Consider the following 8520-nt stretch of genomic DNA (forward strand, 5'->3'; position numbering starts at 1 on the left):
CCTAGCCCAGAGTTGTTCAGATATGGAACAAAATACATTGAAGTGCTGCTTTGTCTGAACGACAGCATCCATATTATAGCATCCAGTCCCAGGGTAACATAGAGTTTTTATAAGCATAATCTCCATCTCAGACAGCTGTCCAGAAATCAGATGCATCCCTTTTTGCACAGGAGTCTCTCAGACAACAGAACAGGACCACCAAAGCTGATACATGAAAGCTGAAGCAAAGGAGAAGGCGACTATGTGAAGCATGAGCATCTGAAGTGTCAAAGCATGGCTGGTGCAGAAAAAAAAAGAATTAGTTCTCTAAACCAGACTCCTAGGGGTGAAAAAGCTTATCAAGAGGCAACTCTGTAAAGTCCAGCAGCAATGCAGAAGGGTCACAGGTAACCAGGATACAACTTGCTGCTGACTGAGCCTCATGCAGTCTGCTTCTGAGCAGCAAGAAGTCATAGAAACAGAAAGCTGGCATTGAGAAATGACACAATGGCAAAAGTGTATCAGCTGGTAGGCAAGGTGGATGGAAACAGTGTTAGGGACATCAGCCACAAGAGAGTGCTCTACACAAGTGTTACCTCTGTTCTATTCCAGTGAGTCAGTCAGTCATGCACTCCTGCAATCATACTTAATGTGTGCAGACAACCTAATTCTCTCTGTCCTTCCTGTCTACCCCTAGCAATCCCCCTGCAGCTGCAGCACACTCAGAAGCATGCTTTGAAGAATTTGGAAGCTCATTTTGGGCAGCATGAGTCTTATTTCCAGCATCAACAGCAGAAGAAATTGGTCTCAAGCCATGACTTTGAAAAAGATCCAAACTTTTTATTCTGATGATACACACGTAGCTTAAAACCTTTACCTGTACAAATTTCTGACTTTGTCCTAGCCCTCCTTCCTCTTCTGACCCTTACCACAACACCTAATTCTGGAAAAACATACTGTTTTCATCAGGGCTCTGATTTCTACCTGTGCAATCCGGCAGGTAGAACAGCAGTGCCAGCACACTGTGAATGCTTCCAGTTTTCTGTTTACCACCAACCTCTCATTATGAGCTTCCTGCAACAGATGGACTGTAATGTCACAGGCACAGGAAGATGGGGTAACTGTGGGGAATAGGCAGGAAGGGCTGCTGCTTCAGTAGCAAGAGCCCAGAGATAAAAATACAAAATCCAGAAGATTTTGGAAGAAATGCAGAGACCTGTATTTAAGCACCAGCCCAGTATCATTCACAGCTAGGGCAATTCAGACCGTCTTCTGTTGCAAATTCTGCCTTTTTTCCAAGGCAATGGATTCTGTCAGCTGCAGTTAAAGATGTGAAAAATCTCTGTTTCCAAATGCTATATTCCTTCTGTTGGGACAGCATCCATATTGATATCCTTAGTCAGAGAGCTCTAGTGAAGGTCCCTAACAGCATTTCCATTCATCCTGCCAGTCAGATAATTAATATATACTCCCCAAATTTGCAGATGATCACGAGGGAAATTGAAATTAATTTTGTCCTTTCATTGCTTGCATCCCCTTGAAAAGTCATGGTGCAACCCTTTTCTCAGGCTTCTCCAAAGGGCAAATAAATAATAATAAAAATCATTCAACTAGAATAAGGAATAAGAAATTCTTTATGTTTTGACAGTCATCAGCTTTCAAACTCACCACACTGGAAATGCTGTAGTGTTATTGCACAACCTTTTCCCACTCTCCACGTGCCTGAAATACATATGGGACACCACCATCATGCGCCAAGGCTGAAGAAAGGCACATCTGTGTCATTTAGCGTAAGCCTACACAGTCTTTCAGAGGCAAACCTGTGGCTGCTTTGCCTGCATTCATAAGCCAGTGCACAACAATCCAGTGCCTGCATTCATAACCCATATGCAGCACAAGACAAGCTCAAAATAGAAGCTCAGGAAATTCACAGCTTGAGGACAGCTCTGCTGCTGACCAAACAAAGGAATTTCTGGTTTCACACTTGTTTTTCCTCCTGCCTTTCAGATAGGCCAGCCTGTAAGGGCCATATATCCTTAGTCACTCAAATTGGAAACATCAGCTAATCTACCAAAGTGAGCACATAATAATCTGTGGTGGCAGACATTTTAAGTGCCAAACATTTGCATCTCCCCAAGTTCAAGGGCCTTATTTGGGAAGGCTGCCTCCTTGCACACCACGTTTCTTGTTTGCATTGTTCACTGTTTTGAAAACTCCTTGAAAAGGAAAATTAGAAAACAAGACATAAGAAACAGGTTAATTGCAGAACAGAATCCTAGAGGAGGAGCATCTTCAGTATGCCATGTACACCTATACACTGATCAATTCTTTTCTTTTCCCTTCATCTGCATCATAAGAGAAGTCACAAGAAAGTGAACTGAGATGAAACATTACTCTTTCAAGGTGGGAAGCCCCAATGTTGAGAATGTGGTGAGGAAATTGTCCCTTTGCTTTGAGCAACATTATGAGTTTGCAAAATACTTTCAATCTTTAAAGGTTAAGCTTTAAAAAGTCCTCCTGAAAACAAAAACACATAAAAATACATAAAAGACAAGGAGAGCAAGAAACTCTCTGGCACACAGTAAGCTCTGTTCCTGTGTTCCAGGCAGTGATCCATCACGAGACATCACTCTCTGGAGAAAGAAGCGTGGCACTGTCTCCTGGCACTGCTAGCATGGCTTGTGGCTAAGTGACAGGCAGCTGTGCAGGCCCTGTGCCAGCTGCCACAAGTCCTCCCTCTGACAGCCTCAGCACAGCAGCTTGCTTTTCTTAAGGTCAGGTGCACATCAAAGCCTGCATTTCTGCAGTGTTTTTAGTCAGGGACAGCTCTTCTCCTGAGGACAGCAGAGCTGTATGAGGGTCACCTGGGAAAAGTCCTACTGTTCTATTTGCTTTTTGTGCTATACCTAAACCTCAGAGGTTCACACGGTAGCACCAAACCCAGCACCACAGCTGAGGAAGAAGAGCTTCACTGCACCTGTGTGTTGAGATACTCACCAGCTACAAAAATTCTTTACCATCATTTCTATGCTTATGTCAATGACTGATTAATCCTCCTCTTCAGTCATAAAACTGTCAACACAATTAAACATCTGTCAGAAAGGACAATCTGACTGCCTCCATCCTCTACATCCAAAGTAATTTCAAGCCCAGCTTTACTCCAAGAAGCACCCAGCTGCATTCAGAGCATACTAGACACTAGAAGCCTTTGCAAAGAGCCATTTTGAACAGACTAACCATGAGAAAAAGAGTTCAACTGAAGTTGACAGTTTATTAGCCTCTGAAGTATTCATCAGGAGACAGAAATCTATAGGAAATTACGTTGATTAGGTGTCATTACACATTTATAGGGGGCAGGACTTAAAGTAGTTTATTTAGAAGCTGTCTCGGGCTTCTGTGTATTGACACGGTTAATTACAGCTATTACTAGCACAGGGACTGTGTTAGGCGATGCTAATGAATACCTGCCTCTTCTAGGTGTGTGACTCACTGACTGTACCTGCAGGAGGGAAGAGGGGCTGTAAGAGCATCTGTAAGCTGCTGGAAGACTTCTAAGATACTGGCTGTGAGGAAACATTTTGGGCTGAAACTGAGCCACAGACGTTATCACAGCCAGTCTCTGAGCAGTAGGAGACCCACTGGGCAACACCTGCTCTGACTTGCTTTACATCAGAATGGGAATTTCTCCTTCCTCACCAGCTGCTCTCCCTTTTGGGTCTGCAGTCTGAAAATGCTGGCCACAGCACTCATTAAATGGATCTATCTCTACCCAGTTTCCCTGAAGGAGACAAGAACCTCTGAAGAAGTCTCTGAGCCAGCCACCACCTCCCTCTCCAGTGATGGGAAGAGCCACAGAAACACACATGAGGGCAGGGGACAGGAATGGAGGTGAGTGACCCTGACGGTGAATCCTGGAGGAGTGATCTGCAGAGAGAGGCGGGGAGTGGTGGGTGCTCTGAAAAACAGCAGATACCTGAAACCTACCAGAACAGCAAACCCAGGACCCAACAGCACATACTTACTGACCGGGACAAACCTAGACAAATCTACCACCATAAAGGTGGATGTGGTGAATGAATGTCAAGATACACGGGTGCTGAAGCATTGCTGGATCAGAACAGACCTTGCAATGCTTCCTGGGTGTCCCAAGTGCCAAAGGTATAGACACTCGAGACTGACGGTCCCTTAAAAACATGATGACACCCAACAGTTTCTGAAAAAAACATTTGCAGACTCTGAGCAATAGCAGATTTCATCATAAGGAAGGGGTAAAAGGTACCATCACAGGGTACCAAATGAAACAACAGGGTCCTTTCAGTGACCCTCAGAGTCCTTAGATCACCTGTAAAGCCTAATTTTATGGCTCAGTGTGACAAAGACCATGGTCACTGCCCCAAACTGTTCACATAGCTAAGCAAACAAATCAATAGTCATGCTTGTGCACTGCTCATCCTGTAGACGTGGAAAGGTAAACGCAGGGGCAGACAGATGTCAAATACAGAGCTAGGGTGAGCAATCAGCCATACCTACATCATGTTTTCATTGGCAATCACGTCCAGTTCTCACACTGAACTTTAAAGGCAACATTAAGGATGCAAGTGTTCTATGCAGAACTGCTTTAGTCATTACAGCAAAGCCAAAGAAATCTGACTTTATGTCAGTCCTGTCCAGGGATCAAAACGTATCAAAATCTCAACAAACCCAGCCCTCTTCCAGACAACCTCATCACCAAAACAGAGAGCTTCATCCAGCTCTCACCAGTTTCCTGTCTGGTCGTCTTTGCTCCTGCCTACACAAAGCCCTTAGTGATCTCCTCTTCTCAATCAGGTCTGCTCTCCAACCTCTTTCTTTCATTTCCTAAGACAGGACATATTCCCACTACATTGGGGGTCAATATTTTACAGTCCATGAAGAGGAGAAAATGGCAAAATGTCACAGAGGATTCCTGTGTGTATTTCTCCAAAGAGTTCTGGCCTGATGCACAGAACCACTGATCTCTGCTCATTACTCACCACAAAAAACAGCCCCACACCCCACCCCGTGCGGAGCACAGCTGCTTTCCCCGTGTGCTAGACAGATCAGGTCCTCCTCCAGCCTCTGGCTTGTGCCACAGGGGCATCTAGTGGCCGAGCCCCAAAAGAGCAGGTAGAGGCACAGCCACGCTAGCTGCAGCCATCCTGCAATTTGGGATACCTTTGTAGTTTAAGAGGGATGCAGCTGCTCTCGACGTGGAAACAGATCACTACAAAACTATTTGCCTATTAATTGCTCTACTCTAATATGTCATAAAGAAAATCATAAATAGATCGAATTTGGCATGACAAACTCCTCCAATATCACCTTTCATGCTTGATGCTTGGGCAGTATGCTAGCAAACACATACCTCGACATCTCCTAACACAGCCTCCTAACTCACACAAGTCAGTGGCTCAGGCACCTCTCGTGCTCAAGCACAGTGATGTCTTTTTACGTGACAACCTGTCACAGCTTAACTATATGAATTACCTCCTTCACCTTTGAATGGTGCTCCAGTCATTTCAGCTGGTGTCTGCTAGTTTTGAAAGCCAGCATGTCATCTTCCCTTGTTCTCATTTGTGACACTGTTCAAGACTTTACAGAAAATTACTACAGCCTTTTTTAGATATCTCTTTTCTAGGCTGAACAAACCTAGCATGGCTACTTAGTCCTTGCATATAAGCCATTCCACAGCAGTTGCTGAAATTTTTTTGGCCTGATTAGCTCTATAATTTGTACCTATCCTAGTTCTGCTGTCTTGATCTGCCATCTTGTTTGAGATGAGATCAGAACTAAATATAGTATCTGAGATGCATCTGAGCCACAGACATACACAATGGAATCCTTAGTTTTTTTCTCTTCCTAGTAACAGGTGACTTTCTTTTCCTGATAGTGAGCAGAGAGCTGGTGTTTTCACAGAACCAGCTACTACACCTGTGAGATCTGAATGGGAATTGCTAGCTCAAAACTCACCACTGTGCGTATATAGAGTCGAGACTGGGTTTTACTGCACATCTAGCTTAACATTTGGCCACAACAGATGCAAGCAGGATATAGGTGAGCTGTGCCCCAGATATACCACCAGTATAATCAGCTAGCTTAGTTCCACTTCTGTGACCAATAATCACGCTTTGATCTCTTCATAGAAGCTGCTAAAAGAAAAACAATCAGTGTCACCTGCAATTATGCTTACTGCAAATTGCAAAATAAGAATCCAATCAGACAAGACACTTTTCCCCTCTTCTGGGTATCCTCCTAAAATGAAGTTTTAGCATCATCAGCCCAGATAGAACACTTGCTTTACCTTTCAAACCCAAGTCTACTTAGCTTCAGAATGGTACTCTTAATAAAGGTTTGAGTTCTACTGAGACCAAGTAGACTGAGCCATGGCTCTAACAGTAAAGAACAGGAAAGTTTCTAGAGCTATTACTGGTTTATATATAGCATTACAGCTGAAACAACATCCAATATTCAAAATTGTAATTTTCAGAGAGGAGAAGGACAGCTTTGATATTTCATATCTCTTAAGGCACTTTGACATCAATTCTAAATATGTAGTATCTTTAGCCATGCTGTTGCTGAATAAACAATGTGTAAGAGAGGTTAATAAATAAGGCTGGGAAGCCACTTACTTTTACTCTGTACTGTTTGAAGCCTGAACACAAAGAAGCCAACACAAAATAAAAATAAATAAACAAAACAGAGCAGAGCTGGGGAAATAAATGCCACATTTTGGATTACATCTCTTAACTGTCCACAAAATTCTGTATGGCATTAGTTCTGTGAATGCGCCAAGACATCCTTGGGGCAATTTGTCAGCAGATGAAACCTCTCCCACTCCCCAAATGCTTCACCTGTACAGTTTTCCAAGACATTCTCATATACAGTTAGGATGATCATGCTCTGTGGAGCACTTCTACTTGCAGCCTCCCAAACCCCCTTTTCTATCTGACAAGGGTTTGAAGGATACCGTATCCTTGCTCACTGCACTCTCATATACAGCACGCAGTCACAAAGGCAGAACAAGCAAGCCTCACATTTATTATAACAGGACTACCATGCCAAGCCCATCTGGTCCACAGCATGAAGGTTAGTGTCTGAGGTCGATCCAACCCCACAAGGAGGTCATGGAGAGGAGCAGATGCCAAACCACCACAATGGTAAAGCCACTTGCAAGTCCATATCTGCAGTGTCCAACCTGAGCACCTTCTGACTGGAGATTACCGGTAGGTGAGATTACAGAAGTGATGGATGCCTAACAGCCAGAAAAGGACAGTGACCCCAGGAGGAGGCATCTCCTCTCAGGTAGGAGGTGTTTCAGTAAGTCCTCAGGCAGGATGCCAAGTAGTCTGTAGGCAGCTTCAACACCTGGCAGAGGCTCGGGATTCACATCCTCACTGCAATGAGGAGGGAGCAGACATTCAGGTGTCCCGAGGTTCTCTTCAGAGGGGGCTGAAAAACATCAACTTTATTCACGTAACTACAGGACCCACACAGGCTACCAGTCTAGTAAGGACCATTAACCATTGGGATCCTTATGTTGCCAAATTAGGTAAGGATTTGTCTTTTAGTGCTGTGGAGCAGAAAATAAAACACATTGCTCTTGCAGATAGAAAGATTTGGGGACATCTTTTCAACACTGATTGCAAGTCATTTCAGAAACAGATTTTCTAGGGCTAAGTGTGATGAGACTGCCAGGAAGGCTATTGAAGCCTGTTTTCTCACCATTTTCTCTGACTACTCTGATAGCTGCACTACATATGTTCAGAGGAGATTTGCTTTAATCTTTCCACCCCATCCCCCCAACTGCCCCCCCCCCCCCCCCACCCCCAGCAAATTCAGTATGATCCTTTTCAGGAAAAGTAAACAAAGAAGCCCCCCATACCCAGACACCCCGAAGTGACTGGGACTGCAATGAGAACACAGAAGCACCTTCCCTCTCAGGCTCATTTCCTTCTTTCATTCCCTATTCTGCATGGGCAAGCTACTAAGGATTAATCATGAGTCACTTACCTGGGCTCCAGGTGGCAGACACAGTGAGATACTTTGGATTTCTCTGGGCAGCAACGGGTCCACTGAGTCTAAGTGACCATGACCACTTAGAAATAACATACTGAAACATAACTCTTTGACAGGGTGGGTGAAGAGGACAAGCAGAATAGTTTGGGAGAAGCATCTTTAAGTGATCTGGGTGGAAAAAATGTGAGGAAACAAAAGAAAGACTGACACTGAAATGGCATACCTTATGCTGGAAGTTAATACTGGGGGAAAGAGGGCAGCAAACATTGTTTTGACCCGGAAGACCATAACACAGGGCAGTGAATTTGGCCATAAGCAGAAAACTCCATGTTATTTTTGCTGATGCTAGGGCTGCCTCTCTGAATACTAAGGCTACATAGTCCATCTTCCTGCCTTGAATGCAATACAATGTTGACATGATTGAAATTCACTAAACAAGGAATAGTTTGGTTAATGAAAGAACTAAAAGTGAATGTAATTGGGATTCTCTCTTTTCTGCTTGTTTCT

This window comes from Colius striatus, chromosome 9 (assembly GCF_028858725.1).
Source record: "Colius striatus isolate bColStr4 chromosome 9, bColStr4.1.hap1, whole genome shotgun sequence".
Lineage (NCBI taxonomy): Eukaryota > Metazoa > Chordata > Aves > Coliiformes > Coliidae > Colius > Colius striatus.